Below are 17,428 nucleotides of genomic sequence, written 5' to 3'. Positions count from 1 at the left end.
TTCTGAATCAGGGCCTGCGAATCAGATGTGAACCTGTGGGCTGTCCTTTTGAAAAGTCCTATGTGCTGCATCTTTTGTGTGTTTTGTGAAAAAACGCATCAAAAATACACCTATCATGAAAAAGCAAAATGCTTTTTTTTGTGTGCATTTTTTGAGTCACATGTCCATATTTCCACAGGGGACCAAGGAGGAAAACACATGAAAAACACATTACGCCTTGCATTTTACAGCAGCACTAAAAATACAATGTGCGTTTCACAACGCACATATCTGAACGCGTCCTAATGCACTATTGAATAAACCTATTTGTCTAGTTTGATTGCTGAATTTGACCAAAAAAGTGACACTTTTTTATTTTATTTCATAAACTATAAAAAAAACAGCCTTTGGCAAATCTGGGCAATAAGAGGTTAAAGTTGAAGAGGTGTGGCTGTGTCAGTTCACCTGTCCTAATGGCTGCTTTACCTATAAATACACCCACTTGTGCAGCAGTCTTCCTTTTGACCTACAGGTATGAGCACATGGCTTGCTGTCGCCATCTTGGTTTGGTAAGTTGTGTTTGATTATGTTTGCAATGTTGATTTAAAAGCTACAGTTTGTTTAAATGTGACAAATATATGTTGCAGGCCTCCCCTTGGCCGTTGGGTGGATGGCTGGCAGGCTGGCCCCTTGGGTGGATGGCAGGCAGGCTGGCCCCTTGGCCATTGGGTGGATGGCAGGCATGCTGGCCCCTTGGCCTCTGATCGATAAAACATTTTTTTAGTGGGGGATTGTTGCCTAAATAAGTGATTGGGGCTTATTTAATAAACGGGACAATGTGTAATACTCTTATCAAACCTCACACGACTGCTGTAAAACCGCATGGGTCAGTTGCCGATTGGCTGCTATGGTTATTCCTATGGTTATTCCTATATGCTATAGCCATACTATAAACCATTTTTCAGCTTGCTCAGTTTTCCTAGAACTTTTTATCTTGACTAAGACTAGTTTTAGATATAAGCAAAAAACCTACATTGTCAGGAAAGTAGACAGCGGCCTGCTGCTGTGAATCTCTCCTGCAGAAAATGCTAGTTGCCTAGCTCTCTGGCTGCTGAGCTCCAGTGCAGGCTTCATTTATTGTCAATTGTTGTTCACCCATTTGGAAGATGTACTTTGTAGGAAATGTTGCTTGTTGAATTTCTCAATACACTAACTTGGACCCCTTTCACACTGAAGCGTTTATACAGCATTTTGGCGTTAAAAATTGCGCTATTAAACCACTCATAAAACGCTTTCCATGCATCTCAATGGACCCTTTCACAGAGTCCTGCAAGCAGCATCTTTGGAGCAGCTTTTGGGCGCTGAAAAAATGCTCCAAAAACTCCCCTCCATTGAAATGAATTGAAAGCGCTGTAAAAATGCCTTACCCGTTCACACTGAGGCACGGCAAAAACGCACTTAACCGTTAGGGTTTAGCGGTGCTTTACCAGCAATTTGGGATTGCAGATGAGGCTTCACTCGAAAAACGCTTGAATAACGCTTGACAAAACAGTGTGAAAGGGGCCTTACTCTAGGTTCACACCTGTGTTTTTGAGAAACTCACTAGTCTATTTAACATGGTTTTCTTTGGTACATGTTCACATCTATGCATTTGCAGCTGGTGCATTTTTGGACCGGGTCTATGCTTTTTTTCTTTTGTTTTGCGTCTAATAGACTTGAATGAAATCCCACCAGAAATGCAACTGCTTGATGCGATTTTTTTTCATGTGTTTTGCAGTTTAAATGTTTTGCTTTACAAACTATATATAGCTGGTTGCTAATGAGCGGGCTGGTAATCTGGCTGCTACGTCCTTAACAAATGATTTATCAGCTGTCCGCAGGATTCCCCGCTGACAGCTGAATGTAAAAAAGGTATGGGGTCCCCCAGGTCCATACCAGAACCCAGATTAGTAACAGCTATATACAGTGTGTTTAACTGTTCACCCCCGGAAGATTTTACTTTCCTGACCAGAGCACTTTTTACAATTTGGCACTGCGTTGATTTAACTGACAATTGCGCGGTTGTGCGACATTTTACCCAGTTTTTTTTTTCCAGTTTTCTTTTGGTGGTATTCACTTCTGCTGCTATTTTCTGTTCTATAAACAAGAGCAAACATTTTTGAAAAAGCACTTTTACTACTTGCTATAATATCCCCCATTTTAGTTTAGGCCGATGTGTATTCTACATATTTTTGGTAAAACAATTGCAATAAGCGTATATTTTGTGCAAAAGTTATACCGTCTACAAAATAGGGAGTAGTTTTATGGCATTTTTATTATTTTACTAGTAATGGCGGTGATCTGTGATTTTATCGGGACTGCGATATTTCAGCGCACACTTTAGACACATTTTTGGGACCATTTATACAGCAATTGGTGCTTTAAAAATGCACTGATTGCTGCATAAAGGTCACTGGCAGGGAAGGGGTTAACACTAGGAGGCGATCAAGGGGTTAACTGTGTTCCCTCAATGTGTTCTAACTGTGGGGGCTATCGGTGAGACTTCCTAGGGGGAGAGAGATTGGTGTTAATACATTGGATGAACAAATGACCAGTCTCCCCCTTAAGGCCTTATTCACACCTATGCATTTTTTTGTGCTTTTTGCATTTTGCTGATTTGCACCACAGAACGTGTTCCATAGGAAACCATGTTAAATGGATTGTAGTTCAAAATGCACTAAAAATGCATACCGTATTTTCCGGCGTATAAGACGAAAATGTTGATTTTGGGATATACTCACTGTATAGGACTACCCCTTCTTACTAGTCTTTCTGGAAGCTGAGGGGGAGCCAGAACCGCTGACAGTTAACAGGCTTTTTCAAATCTCACTGTGCCATTACATTACATGCCCTCTGTGCCATCACTTGCCCCCTCTCTGTGCCATCCCTTGCCCCCTCTCTGTGCCATCCCTTGCCCCCTCTCTGTGCCATCCCTTGCCCCCTCTCTGTGCCATCCCTTGCCCCCTCTCTGTGCCATCCCTTGCCCCCTCTCTGTGCCATCACTTGCCCCCTCTCTGTGCCTTCACTTGCCCCCTCTCTGTGCCTTCACTTGCCCCCTCTCTGTGCCTTCACTTGCCCCCTCTCTGTGCCTTCACTTGCCCCCTCTCTGTGCCTTCACTTGCCCCCTCTCTGTGCCTTCACTTGCCCCCTCTCTGTGCCTTCACTTGCCCCCTCTCTGTGCCTTCACTTGCCCCCTCTCTGTGCCTTCACTTGCCCCCTCTCTGTGCCTTCACTTGCCCCCTCTCTGTGCCTTCACTTGCCCCCTCTCTGTGCCTTCACTTGCCCCCTCTCTGTGCCTTCACTTGCCCCCTCTCTGTGCCTTCACTTGCCCCCTCTCTGTGCCTTCACTTGCCCCCTCTCTGTGCCTTCACTTGCCCCCTCTCTGTGCCTTCACTTGCCCCCTCTCTGTGCCTTCACTTGCCCCCTCTCTGTGCCTTCACTTGCCCCCTCTCTGTGCCTTCACTTGCCCCCTCTCTGTGCCTTCACTTGCCCCCTCTCTGTGCCTTCACTTGCCCCCTCTCTGTGCCTTCACTTGCCCCCTCTCTGTGCCTTCACTTGCCCCCTCTCTGTGCCTTCACTTGCCCCCTCTCTGTGCCTTCACTTGCCCCCTCTCTGTGCCTTCACTTGCCCCCTCTCTGTGCCTTCACTTGCCCCCTCTGTGCCTTCACTTGCCCCCTCTGTGCCTTCACTTGCCCCCTCTCTGTGCCTTCACTTGCCCCCTCTCTGTGCCTTCACTTGCCCCCTCTCTGTGCCTTCACTTGCCCCCTCTCTGTGCCTTCACTTGCCCCCTCTCTGTGCCTTCACTTGCCCCCTCTCTGTGCCTTCACTTGCCCCCTCTCTGTGCCTTCACTTGCCCCCTCTCTGTGCCTTCACTTGCCCCCTCTCTGTGCCTTCACTTGCCCCCTCTCTGTGCCTTCACTTGCCCCCTCTCTGTGCCTTCACTTGCCCCCTCTCTGTGCCTTCACTTGCCCCCTCTCTGTGCCTTCACTTGCCCCCTCTCTGTGCCTTCACTTGCCCCCTCTCTGTGCCTTCACTTGCCCCCTCTCTGTGCCTTCACTTGCCCCCTCTCTGTGCCTTCACTTGCCCCCTCTCTGTGCCTTCACTTGCCCCCTCTCTGTGCCTTCACTTGCCCCCTCTCTGTGCCTTCACTTGCCCCCTCTCTGTGCCTTCCCTTGCCCCCTCTCTGTGCCTTCCCTTGCCCCCTCTCTGTGCCTTCCCTTGCCCCCTCTCTGTGCCTTCCCTTGCCCCCTCTCTGTGCCTTCCCTTGCCCCCTCTCTGTGCCTTCCCTTGCCCCCTCTCTGTGCCTTCCCTTGCCCCCTCTCTGTGCCTTCCCTTGCCCCCTCTCTGTGCCTTCCCTTGCCCCCTCTCTGTGCCTTCCCTTGCCCCCTCTCTGTGCCTTCCCTTGCCCCCTCTCTGTGCCTTCCCTTGCCCCCTCTCTGTGCCTTCCCTTGCCCCCTCTCTGTGCCTTCCCTTGCCCCCTCTCTGTGCCTTCCCTTGCCCCCTCTCTGTGCCTTCCCTTGCCCCCTCTCTGTGCCTTCCCTTGCCCCCTCTCTGTGCCTTCCCTTGCCCCCTCTCTGTGCCTTCCCTTGCCCCCTCTCTGTGCCTTCCCTTGCCCCCTCTCTGTGCCTTCCCTTGCCCCCTCTCTGTGCCTTCCCTTGCCCCCTCTCTGTGCCTTCCCTTGCCCCCTCTCTGTGCCTTCCCTTGCCCCCTCTCTGTGCCTTCCCTTGCAAACGGTGCATTTACGGTACTCACTTTTTTTTCTGAATAGCAGGCCAGGCGATGCGGTGACAGTATCCGTGCTGCGAGCGTCAAGGATTTAAAAGCCACGCCTTCTCCTCAGACTGTCCTGTGTTAGGCGGAACACAAATCTTCTCAGCAGCGCCTCTGTTCTTTGTTCCGTCTATCACGGACGTCTTCTCATCTCGTCCGAGGATGAGAAGGCATCTGTGATAGGAGGAACACAGAACAGAGGCGCTGCTGGGAACATTTGTGTTCCTCCTATCACAAAACACACTGAGAAGGAGCGTCTTTTAAATCATTGACACTGGCAGCACCCGGAGACCGTACCCGGCGTATTAGAAGACCCCCGACTTTGGATGCATTTTTTTGCATCCAGAAAGTCGTCTTATACGCCGGAAAATACGGTAGGTGTAAATCAAGCCTAAGAACCGGGATTCCCGGTGGTCTTCGCGCTCGCATCAGCTCCGGGGGTTACACAAGGTAATGTTGCTTCGCCCAGCCGTGGCATTCTGCCGCAGTAAAACTGCAGCAGATCGGCAAGTGGTTAAAGGGGAAGCAAAATGCATGAGAACTGCATGCAAGACGCCTAAAAAAAGGTTTTAAACGCACTGCAAAATGTTGTGAAAAGTGCATCAAGCGCAGCCCGCATAGATGTGAACCTAGACAAATGCCACAATCTCTGCTTTCACTGTGCGTTTCTGCAAGCACATTTAGAAGAAAAAGTTGCGCAAATGAACACATCAATAAAATGTACATCACTCGCACGACATGTGAAAGAATAAATCGTGAGTGAAAAGATCAATAACAATCTCAATAATTCTTATAAAAATCTTAGACTCTGAAAAAATAATTGTTTATTAAAGTCGCAATAAAATGTGGTTAATGTGGGAAAAAAGATGAATAAGAATAAATTCTTATGCAGCCCCCTGGGTTTCCTACAAGATGATTGTGACAGACCTAGCCAGGACAGAGGCTTTTGGAGAGGACTGAATGCTAGCCTCTTGCCTTCCGATCATGGGCCCTGGATTTTAAGGGAACACTCTTTTCAAGGTGTATGCCTGGGGACCTGGCTCCCTGCTGATGGTGGCTTGCATGTGGATTTTGTGAACTTAAGCCTAGGTTCACACTGCTGCGAATTCAAAATCGCGATTTTACCGCGATTTCGCGGCCGCGATTTTGCCGCGATTTCGGCCGCGATTTAATGTAAATCGCGGCCCGAAATCGCAAAAAGTAGTACAGGAACTACTTTTTGAAATCGCAGATGCGGCGTCGCACTGATTAGGACAGTGCCATTGCCGAAAATTGCCGCCGATTTGAGATGCGATTTGACATGTCAAATCGCATCTCAAATCGTTCCAAATCGTACCCAGTGTGAACCAGGGCTTAGTGGAATTTTTAACTAAAGTAGAGAGTTAAAAAAACAGGTGTGTGCTTAAAGCGGGAGTTCACCCATTTATAAAATTTTTCCCCTTTTCCCCATAGATTCCTGCTCGTTCGGTCTAGGGGAATCGGCCATTTGTATTAAAATATGATCCGTACTTACCCGTTTTCGAGATGCATCTTCTTCCGTCGCTTCTGGGTATGGGTCTTCGGGAGCGGGCGTTCCTTCTTGATTGACAGTCTTCCGAGAGGCTTCCGACGGTCGCATCCATCGCGTCACTCGTAGCCCAAAGAAGCCGAGCGTCGGTGCGGCTCTATACTGCGCCTGCGCACCGACGTTCGGCTTCTTTCGGAAAATCGTGACGCGATGGATGCGACCGTCGGAAGCCTCTCGGAAGACTGTCAATCAAGAAGGAACGCCCATTCCCGCAGCCCATACCCGGAAGCGACGGAGAGGATGCATCTCGTAAACGGGTAAGTAATGATCATATTTTAAAACAAATAGCCGATTCCCCTAGTAAAAACGAGCAGGAATCTAAGGCTAAAAAGTGCCCTCTAAGGGTGAACCCCCGCTTTAAACTGCTTCTGCTTACAAGTGTTAATTTTTTTTTTTCCTTTTATTTGATATGTTTGCTATCAGTTTTGAAAATACTTTCTGTTCCCTCCTTTCTCTGACAGTTTTTAAACAGCTTTTTTTTCTTTTGAGGGGAGTGGTTAATTGTTCACAGGTGAGTATATAAGTGTCTCTACAAAACTCCCATAGGAGTTTTGTAGAGACAATTTTTGAACTAATGTGGAGAGTTAAAAAAACAGGAGTTGAAACCAGGAGTTAAGACAGGAGTCTTCTTAACTGTGAGTAACATCTTAAACTTCCTACTAGTAATTATATTGTAACTGGGAAATGAGTGCTAGCAGGGTTGAAGGTTTTGCTCAGTGCAGTGTGCCACATGTATGCCAAATTGGTGCAACAGCTCCAGGATGGATACCGCTGTGACAGATGTGAGCAGGTTGCCCTTCTGGAAGCTCGCATTAGAGATCTGGAGGAGCAAGTTGCAACACTGGGCAGAAAGGACAACCTTGAAAGGGGTCCTCTGCTCGCTGAGCAGGTAGTGAGTAAGGTTGATGTGGAGGGGCAAGTCAAAATTCACATAGGAAGATGGGTTAATGTAGTTAGAGGGAGTGGAAGGGGCTTGAAGAAAAAAAAGACCAGGCCTGTATTTATGCATCAAAACAAATGTGCCAAGTTGGGTGAAGATGTGGAGGTGGCAAACAGAGGTGGCAGCCCTAGATGTCACTGCTACCCTAACAGCCGGGAGAGCAACCCATCTAGTAGAGGTAGTGAGGGGAATGCAGGTAGGCCTAGACAGTTGGTGGTAATAGGGGATTCTATAATCCGAAGGACTGATGGAATAATTTGTCGCCAGGATCGCCTCAACTGAATGGTTGGCTGTCTCCCTGGAGCCAGGGTTCGGCATGTGGACCGAGTGGATTAATTACTGGGAGGGGCTTGGGCATGACCCAGCTGTCTTGGTCCACCTTGGAACCAATGACAGTATACATGGAAGGTGGAGGCTCCTTAAAAATCAATTTAAAGAACTAGGCTGCAAGATGAAGGGAAGGACCTCCAAGGTGATATTCTCTGAAATATTGCCTGTGCCATGCGCAACACAGGAAAGGCAGGGGGAGTTTAGAGAACTGATGAATGCATGGCTAAAGACCTGGTGTAGGAAGGAGGGATTTGGGTTTCTAGAGCACTGGGCTGACTTTTCATTGGGGTGCAACCTATATGCTAATGACTGTTTGCACTTGAATGGAAGGGGGTCTGCTGTGCTGGGGGAGAGGTTTATGGGAATGCTGGAGAAGTATTTAAACTAGACTTGAGGGGGAGAATGAACTAGAATTACATCGGGCACACAGGTCAGTTAGGGGTCAGACATTAATGGAGTGGAATGGGGATAGATGGGGGGCGGGGGGTTATGGCAGGTGACAAGGAAGTTCCCATGTTGCAAACAGCCATTGGAAACAATAGTGCCACTTGTACTACTAAAAATTATATGAAAAACACCAGAGAAAAATGTAATACATTTAAGTGTTCACCAATGCCAGAAGTCTGCCAAGCAAAACAGGTGAGTTGGAATCTCTGTTGCATGAGGAGAGCTATGATGTAATCGGTATTGCTGAAACTTTGCTTCAATCCTCACATGATTGGGCTATTATTCCTGGCTATGCTCTTTTGGAAAGACAGGGTAAAAGGAAAGGTGGCGGGGTCTTTATGTGAGAAGTGACCTCAAAGCAAGCGTGAAAGAGGACCTGGTTGATGGAAAGTGTGATGAGGCTGAAGAATTATGGGTGGAATTGCATACAGATGTGTGTAGTTCAAAGTTAATCATTGGAGTTTGTTATAGACCACCCAATGTTAATAAGGCGGTGAAGACTCGGCTCCTTGCACAAATGGAAAGGGCTACAAGGGCTGGGACGGTGATAATAATGGGGGATTTAAACTACCTAGAAATTGACTGTAGTAATGGCACTGCTGGGACAATAAAAAAATGTATAAACCTATTGCAGGACAATTTTATGGTCCAGTTTGAGGCCCCCAACTAGGAATGATGCTCTGTTGGACCTGGTAATCTCAAACCATGCAGAGCTTATTACTAATGTTCAGATAAAGGAACACCTGGGTAGCAGCGATCATAACATGATTTCATTTGATGTTGGTAAGCAAGAATTACATACAGGAAAGATAAAAACTTAATTTCAAGAGCAAATTTTCCAAGGATGAGGGCTGTTCTCCAGGACTGTCTAAGTCTCTCCTGGGAGAGAATATTGGCATCAATGAACACAGAACAGAAATGGGAATTCGTCAAAAAGACCATTTATGAACTCGCTGCAAAGTATATGGGCAATAAGTTTAAAAGGCTAAAGATAAAACCTATGTGGCTCACAGTCAAAGTTAAAAAAGCTATATACAAATATTCTTTGTTTAAATGTAACAAAGAATATAACAGGATGTGTAAAAAAAAAAATCAAAGATGCAAAAATTCAAATTGAACGACAGATTGCAAAAGATAGGACAAACCCCCAAAAAATCTTCAAATATATTAATAGTAAAAAGGTTAAGTCTGAGCCAGGGGATGATCCAGAGTCTAGTCTCGGGAGGGGCACTGCCAAAAAATAAGTCTGGCGGAAGCAATGTCCGCCAGCCGCCTGCGACCCCTTCCCAGCCAGTGTCATTAGTTAATAATAATAATAATAATAAATATCTGCTTTTTTTTTTTTTTTTTTCGTCCAAACATTTTTGTTGAGTATTTCAACGGTACAAAGTATTCAAGATAGTGCAAAACAATACATTTTCAAATAATGCACTGACAGAGTATTCAGCATGGATTACAACAATAAACTTGCTATAGTCTAGCGACAAAACAGTAGATATTCATTTTGGAAACATAGCGTGAATGACATTCATAGACATTATATCCAAACGATAATGGGTTGTTCAGGTTATATTGTTTTTAAAGCCTAAGGGAGCAATAGGAGCCCCCCCAGTCCCACCCACCCCTTAACGGGAACAATCTGTGGGCGACACGAGGGGGGGGGGAAGATGAGTCAAAACAATAATACAGGCATAGAGAATAAAATGGCAGTCATTGCAATACTTTTTGTCACACCGTATTTGCATAGCGGTCTTACAAGCGCACTTTTTTTTGGAAAAAAACACTTTTTTGAATAAAAAAACAACAATAAATTGTGCCCAATTTTTTTATATTTTGTGAAAGATAATGTTACGCTGAGTAAAATGATACCCAACATGTCACGCTTAAAAATTGCGCCCGCTCGTGGCATGGCGTCAAACTTTTGCCCTTAAAAATCTCGATAGGCGACGTTTAAAAAATTCTACAGGTTGCATTTTGAGTGACAGAGGAGGTCTAGGGCTAGAATTATTGCTCTCCTCTAACGATCGTGGCGATACCTCACTTGTGTGGTTTGAACACAGTTTTCATATGCGGGCGCTACTCGCATATGCGTTCGCTTCTGTGCGCGAGCTCATCGGGACGGGGCGTTTAAAAAAAAAATCTTTTTTTTGTTTTCTTTATTTTTATTTAGTTTATAATTTTTACACTGAAATAAAAAAAATATCACTTTTATTCCTATTACAAGGAATGTAAACATCCCTTGTAATAGAAAAAAGCATGACAGGTCCTCTTAAATATGAGATCTGGGGTCAAAAAGACCTCACATCTCATATTTAGACTTAAATGCAAAAAAAGAAAAAAAAATTAAACTGTCATTTTTTCAAATGACAGAAAATAAGTTTCTTTAAGACGTCACTACCGCCCAGCAGAGCTATGGGGAAGGGTGGGGGCGATTTTTCCCTCACTCGCATACCCACACAGCTGCCGAATGGACCCGATCGCCTCCGCCGCTACCGACTGCTCCGGTAAGCGGCGCAGGAGAGCGGCGGGAGGCGGGGGCCCCTCTCCCGCCACCGATAAGGATCTCGCGGCGAATCCGCCGCGGAGACCGCCGTTATCGTTTATAGGACCATTGGCACTAAAGATGGATACCTTGGTTGTGGCAGCAGCTGCTGCCGTTACCGAGATATCCATCTTTAAAAACAGGACGTCTTTTGACTATGGGGCAGTAACCAAGTGGGTAAAGTGACAGTGCATATTTTTAGCACTAATCACTGTATTCGTGTCACTGGTCCCCAAAAAAGTGTCAAGTGTCAGGTTTTCGATCTGTCAGCTGCAAATTTGCAGTCCCGCTAGAAATCGCTTATCGCCACCATTACTAGTAAAAAATAAATACAAATGCCATAAACCTATCTCCTATTTTGTAGATGCTGTAACATTTGTGCAAACCAATCAACATACACTTATTGGGCAGGTTTACCAAAAATATGTAGCAAAATACATATTGGCCTAAATTGATGAATTTTTTTATAGCAAAAAGTAAAAAATATTGCCTTTTTTTTCTAAATTTTCGCTTTTTTATCACAAAAAATAAAAGCGTCGGTGATCAAAAGCCACCAAAAAAAAGCTCTGGGAAAAAAAAAACCATAAATTTTACTTGTGTACAGCGTTGCACGACCGCGGAATAAGTAACGCAGCGCTGTATTGCAAAAAAATGGCCTGGTGATGAAGGGGGGGGGTAAAACTTTCCAGAGCTGAAGGGGTTAAGGTTGAACAAGACTCAATAAGCTTTTTTTTCCATATATATTGGCACACATGTATTTTGTGATTTTAAACATTCATGCATTTTTTTATTCACTATTATAAAAATGTTGGCTCTCTGGTGGGGGGAAGGGCTTCCATGGAGGAGAATGGAGAGAAGTGGGATCCAGTAATTGCACTGCAGGCAGCATCAGATGACAGTGACCGTCACTGCTTTTTCCTGTGTCCATGCCCTGTGTTCTGCTTCTTGGACACCGTTCTACAGTATGGAGAAGATGGAGGGAGGAGGTGGTTGGAACCAACACTCTCACTCAATGGCGGAAAAGGGAAACAGCTGGTGCTCTCCTCATCAGCGGCAGCTCTGACATGACTGACGTCAGCAGTAAACACTAGAGGCAGAGTTAGTGACACCTCTCCATCCACCTCCCCCTGGTTCAGTGCAGCGTATTGAGAACAGAGTCTCGCTCCGCACTGCTCCACTCACCTCCCGCTCCTCCTGGTCAAGTGCAGCACATTAATAACAAGGAGTCTCTAACTGCCCCACTGTTTGGCAGATACTGAGCGAGACTCAAAACTGCAGTCACAAAGATATTTTCGGGGGGGGGGGGGCTCCCCCCTGGATCCGCCCCTGGTTTGAGCATGTAGGCCCTTTACAAAATAATCTAGAGTGGGTGACTGGGGACAAAGAGAAGGCTAATTTATTAAATGCTTTCTTCAGCGCGGTGTATACAATGGAGCATGGGGGAGCTCATGTCCATAATGGGGGTGGTAGTGACACAGCCCCAAATCCACAATAGCTCAAAAGTGATGTCCAGAAATATTATTTAGACAGAATAAAGGTGGCTAAAGCACCTGGACCAGATGGCATCCACCCACGGATCCTAAAAGAATCGAGCTCTGTAATTTCAAAGCCATTGTATCTAGTTTTTAGGGACTCAATAATGACAGGAATAGTACCACTGTGATATGTGATGCCTATATTTAAAAAGGGCACAAAGTCTTTACCAAGTAACTATAGACCTTTTAGTTTTAACTTCTATAGTTGGGAAGATACTGGAACGTTTAATAAAAGACCACATAGATGAGTTCTTGCTGGGAAAAAAACTATTTAAAAAAGTTGCAAAGGAAAAAAAAAATCCCTAAATAGCTTCTTTTACCTTAGTGCAGTCCTCCTTCACTTACCTCATCCTTCGATTTTGCTTTTAAGCCTAGGTTCACACTGGGCTGCAGGGGTAAAGCCGTGCGAGTTCAGCTGAACTCGCACGATTTCACTCCGGCACTTTCAGTAGGTTGGCAAAGCTAGATTTCATATTTCTTTGTAGGGGTTTGAGATCTATTTTGGTGTATTAGATTTCAGTGGAATTGACCCCATCATTCATTTTATGATCTTTTCAATTCCTAGCGGAAGAAAAAAAGCTCCAAGATATGTGGAATCTCCTCAGTGGCCCTGCAGCTTCAGCAAATGGTAAGCTTCACATACACAAAATGAGTTTATGAGCTTTTATCGTAACTTGAGTTTTGGCCTTGGCCACATGTTTTTGTAGACCTGAGTTCTTAATTTCATCGCCAAACTGAGTTTTGAGCTTTAATCGTGACTCATGGGCTTGGGTTCAACCACGTTTTGGTGGTGACCAGGTTCTGGGTCTAGGAGATGTAAATGTTGTGGTTTGGTTAGAAGTCTCTAGCAGAGATTAATCTCCTGGGGGGGTGTCAGTGAGCAAGCCTTCTAGGGAATTTGGTGTTGACAGTGCTGCTGTGTCATGCCAGAACTTGTTTAGCCCCTTCATTCACATTAATATGCTTACCCTGAAGGTTACCGGTTTCTAGGAGCTTTCTCTAAAAAAAAAAGGGTGGAAGGCAGGGCTATGGATTTCACTTAATGATCCATCTTTGGCAAGTCTACAGAGCATGGGCCATGCTTAAACTCTCTGAATGTAAAGGGTCGGCTGTTGCAAGAGGGTCTAAAAATGTATATTGTGACCTGTAATTGGGCATCTGGACTGGTTGCTAGACTGTTGTGTAGAGGCAGGCATTGGGACTGGGTCAATCTCAGTTCTTGTTGGATTGGGGGACGAGTGCCCACTCCTCCGAGAAGGCCAGGGCTAGATCTGATTCAGTCTCGTCTACTGCTCCCAGTGCATCCTGACAGTTGTCCTAGAAGCTCAACTATGGCTTACAATGGGAATTGCAGATTTAACTGTTCAACCTTTCTTCCTGGGAATACGAAGTCTTGCTTTTGGAATGGTTCTTAGTTGTTGTGTTTTTTTGGAGTATGAGGGCACCATATTGGTCAACAAACGCTTTGACCAGGCCAAAATGTATACTCTATTCTTGGGTCAGACTTTAGGTACTAGATCGGAAGCCTTCTCTCCTTAGTGGGGGGAAAAAAGCTCTTGACACTTGCCGCTTCCACAAAATGGCAACCATTCAACGATTTGGCTTACTATACACTGTTTAAGTTGTCAATATCTGTTTGTTACAACCAACGCCATATTCAGTTTTACCGCTTTTCTTGTGATCCTAAGACCCATATTTTGTAGCTGGTGAGATGACGTCAAGGCTGAAGTATGGCAACACTGCTGTTTGAGAGTCATCTGAAAGGTATGTATCAAATTTGGTCTATAAATCCTGTAATATGTGTGTCTTATTAATGAAACCTTTTTTTTTGTATTAAGCTAAAGTACCATATCTTGGTATAAGGATATCTTCAAGAACATTCCTCAAGACATTTATTGGAAATGCAAGATTACTGATATACTGGGAAGAAATTGATATGCTGGTGGCACATGAGAGCAATAGGTCTTGTACAACAAAGCTTTGAAAGGACTTTGATGTGAAGCAAATTATAGTGTCTACAGCGAGCCTTTAGTAAACATGGCTATAACAAGAACATAAGGTCATTATTTAACCAACCAAACTCCTGAGGATGTTCAACTGTCCACTCACACCTGGTCAGCATGGTACCCGAAGGCTGATGAATTGGATGGACATTCTGTGATATCTGCTCAAAGGATCTGAAAGTTGAGCCTGGGAGAGGAACAAACTTTTTATCACCTTGGGTTCAATTGTCTTCAATGGCTGTGACAACCCTCCCAGCTGGGGTATGGGTCCCAAGTCTTAATCTTGGGTCAGGGTCCTTTTTATCCAGAGAATGTGTTAGACCTGTAAGATCCCTTTCTTTCCCTGTTATCCCATCTTCCCTCTCCTTTATAACTGTAATGTATTTATAGCCCTATTGTAAGCAAGTCCAACCCTTTTTTTTAAGAATTGGTCATCCTTTTATTGGAAGCCAGAGACCCCATACAAAGCACATTTTACAATAATAGTTTACAAATGGTCCCGTGTACATTTTCAGTCTGTACTTGATTACTGGAAACCTAGTTTCTGCTAAGAATTTGGTACTAATTGAAGCAGTTCCTCAAACTCTGTGGCCTGGGTAGGAAAGGTTGCTGCAAGTTTACTTCCCAATTGCTTGTCTTGCACCTTGCCATACGATACATGCCTGCAATATCCAGGTACAAATAGTCTTGCTAAAACTAGTTATGGGTAAGTTGCGCTATTAAACACACACAAAATGTACAGTATATATTGCAGCATACCAATTCTTAAATGTGAATGGCTATATCAGTTTTCTTCTTTAAGCCTTTTCTTTATCGTACATCATGGGACACAGAGCCTTAAGTATTTCCTTAATGGGTAATGGGCCACCTTCAGATGTTGACACGGGTAAATCCTAACTAAAGAAGTTTACTCCCTATATAATCCCTCCTCCCAGGAGCACATCCGTTGTTCGCCAGTGTCTAAAGGTGTTGGTCACGAGTGAAGTGCACTGAAGAGCTCTAGGAGGGATCCATGCTGGATTTAAATTCCTCCAAAAAGAAGCCAGATTCAACCACATTGCCACTGGGGCCTAAATGGTTGTACCTGCACTTACCATACTCTGTCATCTTCACTAGAGCTCAGTCCGTGCATGGCTTGTGCAGCAGGTGGAGAGGAGATTCTTACAAGGTAAAAATATCCTTTAAAGTCTTTTTTTTTTTTCTCTCCCTCTGGTGGGACCAGGGGGACAGCAGAGGCCCCCCCACCGTGGGGGACACAGAGGTCCCGCTATGTACTGCTCACTGCAGTCTGTTCCCCTCGTGTTCTGGTCCGGAAAACTTGAAGAAAAAAATGTGTGGAGTTTTCCAGAGGGGGTGGGGCCTAAACGCAGTGCCACAAACGCCCACAAGACACACGCAGGCTGGAAACAAAATGAAAGCTGTGTCAGTCTCTCCGCTGCTGAGGAAATGGCTGCCTGCACACAGGGACACACAAGCTGTGTTTTTGTACTTACAACTATGCCTGCCAAAAAAGACACCTCAAAAAACAAAGCTAAAATTTCACCCCCAGGCATTGGGATCTCAAGCTATATTATCATGCTGTCATCATCGCCTGAATCGCCAAGTATGGCAACTCAGGGTAAGCTATTGGAACAAATTGATGGTGCAGCTGCACCTTGCATCTTAGCACCTGTATACGTGACTGATACCCTTTCCTCCTCCCTCTAGGGTTTAGAAGAAAGATTAGCGGCTTTAATCGCTTCCTCCATTCAGATGGATAAGAAAAGTACTAGGTCCCCTTCCCCCACTCCAGCTTTGCTAGGGGAACAGTGGACTCACGATGAGGTGTTGCCCTCAATCGATCAGGAAGAAAAACAGATGATTCCTCAATAGAGAACGGTAGATGAACCTTTTTCAGCTTCCCAAACAGAGAAATTGCTGATACAATCTCTTACAGAAATGGTTCGTTCCACCTTCATGCTGCCTTTAACAGACTCATGAAAGCCCAGCCTCTTCCTTAGGTTCTTTAAAACCTTCCCATGCTTTGCATGCGTTTCCATCGCATCCATTGCTAGAACAGCTTATATTTCTGGAATGGGATCATCTGGATAACCACTTTCTCCCTCCTAAGTTTTTGCAACTTGCTATCATCTGGAGGAAAAATTCTCCAAAAGATGGAAAGTACCAGCAATTTACGCTGCGATTTCCAATGTGAATAATAACTTAACTTGTCCTGTAGACAATGCACAGATGCTTAAGGATCCAACAGATAAGAAGTTGGAATCCCTGCTAAAATCTGCATTTTCCATAGCAGGTGCCGTCACTCAGCCTGCAGTTGCTGCGATAGGCGTCTGCCAATCCCTAAAGGACCAATTTAAATTGGCCCTTTAGAGAACTCCCTACACAACAAGCTTGGGATTTGGCTGAACTACCAAAGACATTGTTTTTCCATAGATGCCTTTAGAGATTCTATTCACCAGGCATCCCGCCTTACACTTGTACAAATGTGCAGGATCCTGTGACTAAAAAATTGGTCAGCTGAAACACCATGTAAGAACCTCCTAACTGGGTTCCCCTTTCATGGTGAGCGACTTTTCCAAGAAGACTTGGATAAATATATCAAGACAATTTCTAGTGGCAAAAGCACTTTTACCCATCAAAAGAAAATGCGAACACCCTGCATTTAAACAGGCTTTCCTCAGCGCCAAGGCTTTCGCCTCTAAGCAGTGGCCACGGTCTCCGTCATTCAGACTCTAGAGGAAGACCTCAGAGTCAGACCCAGGCTCAAAAGCCCTGGAGTAGGAAATCTGCAAAACAGAATCCTAAAGCCTCGTCATGAAGAAGCAACCCCCCCTCACCAAGGTGGGGGGAAGACTTCTGCACTTTTCAGAAGTCTGGAAAAAATAAATTCAGGACACATGGGTCATCTCCACTGGAACAATGGGATACAAGCTGGAATTTGGAACTTTCCACTGTCTCGTTTCCTAAGATCAAGAGTGCCCAAAGATCCAGAGAAAAGACAATCTGTTTCAGGCACTAAACCGATAAATATCTCAAGGGGTGATCATACAGATCACCACAAAGGAGCAAGGTCTGGGGTTTTATTCAAATCTTTTCATGGTACCAAAACCAAATGGAGACGTTGGACCCATTCTAGTTCTAAGAAAGCTAAATAATTTCCTGAAAATCTGCTCCTTTCGCATGGAGACAATCAGATCAGTAGTTTCCATTCTTCTAGGAGGATAAATTCTCACGTCAATTGACACCAGGGATGCATACCTGCATGTCCTTATATTT

The 17,428-nt window shown here is 45.0% G+C and overlaps 1 long non-coding RNA gene across 1 annotated transcript; it reads left to right on the top strand.

Annotated features, from left to right (window-relative positions):
• Positions 1-419: 419 nt before the first annotated feature.
• LOC120932621 lies at positions 420-17,260 on the top strand. Its single transcript, XR_005748021.1, has 4 exons — positions 420-548; positions 12,715-12,777; positions 13,838-13,913; positions 13,988-17,260. It is a non-coding gene; the product is annotated as an uncharacterized LOC120932621 (long non-coding RNA).
• The last annotated feature ends 168 nt before the right edge of the window (positions 17,261-17,428 follow it).

This window comes from Rana temporaria, chromosome 3, assembly GCF_905171775.1.
Source record: "Rana temporaria chromosome 3, aRanTem1.1, whole genome shotgun sequence".
NCBI lineage: Eukaryota > Metazoa > Chordata > Amphibia > Anura > Ranidae > Rana > Rana temporaria.
The sequence above is the reverse complement of the archived record's forward strand: the minus strand, read 5'-3'. Positions and strand labels throughout refer to the sequence as shown.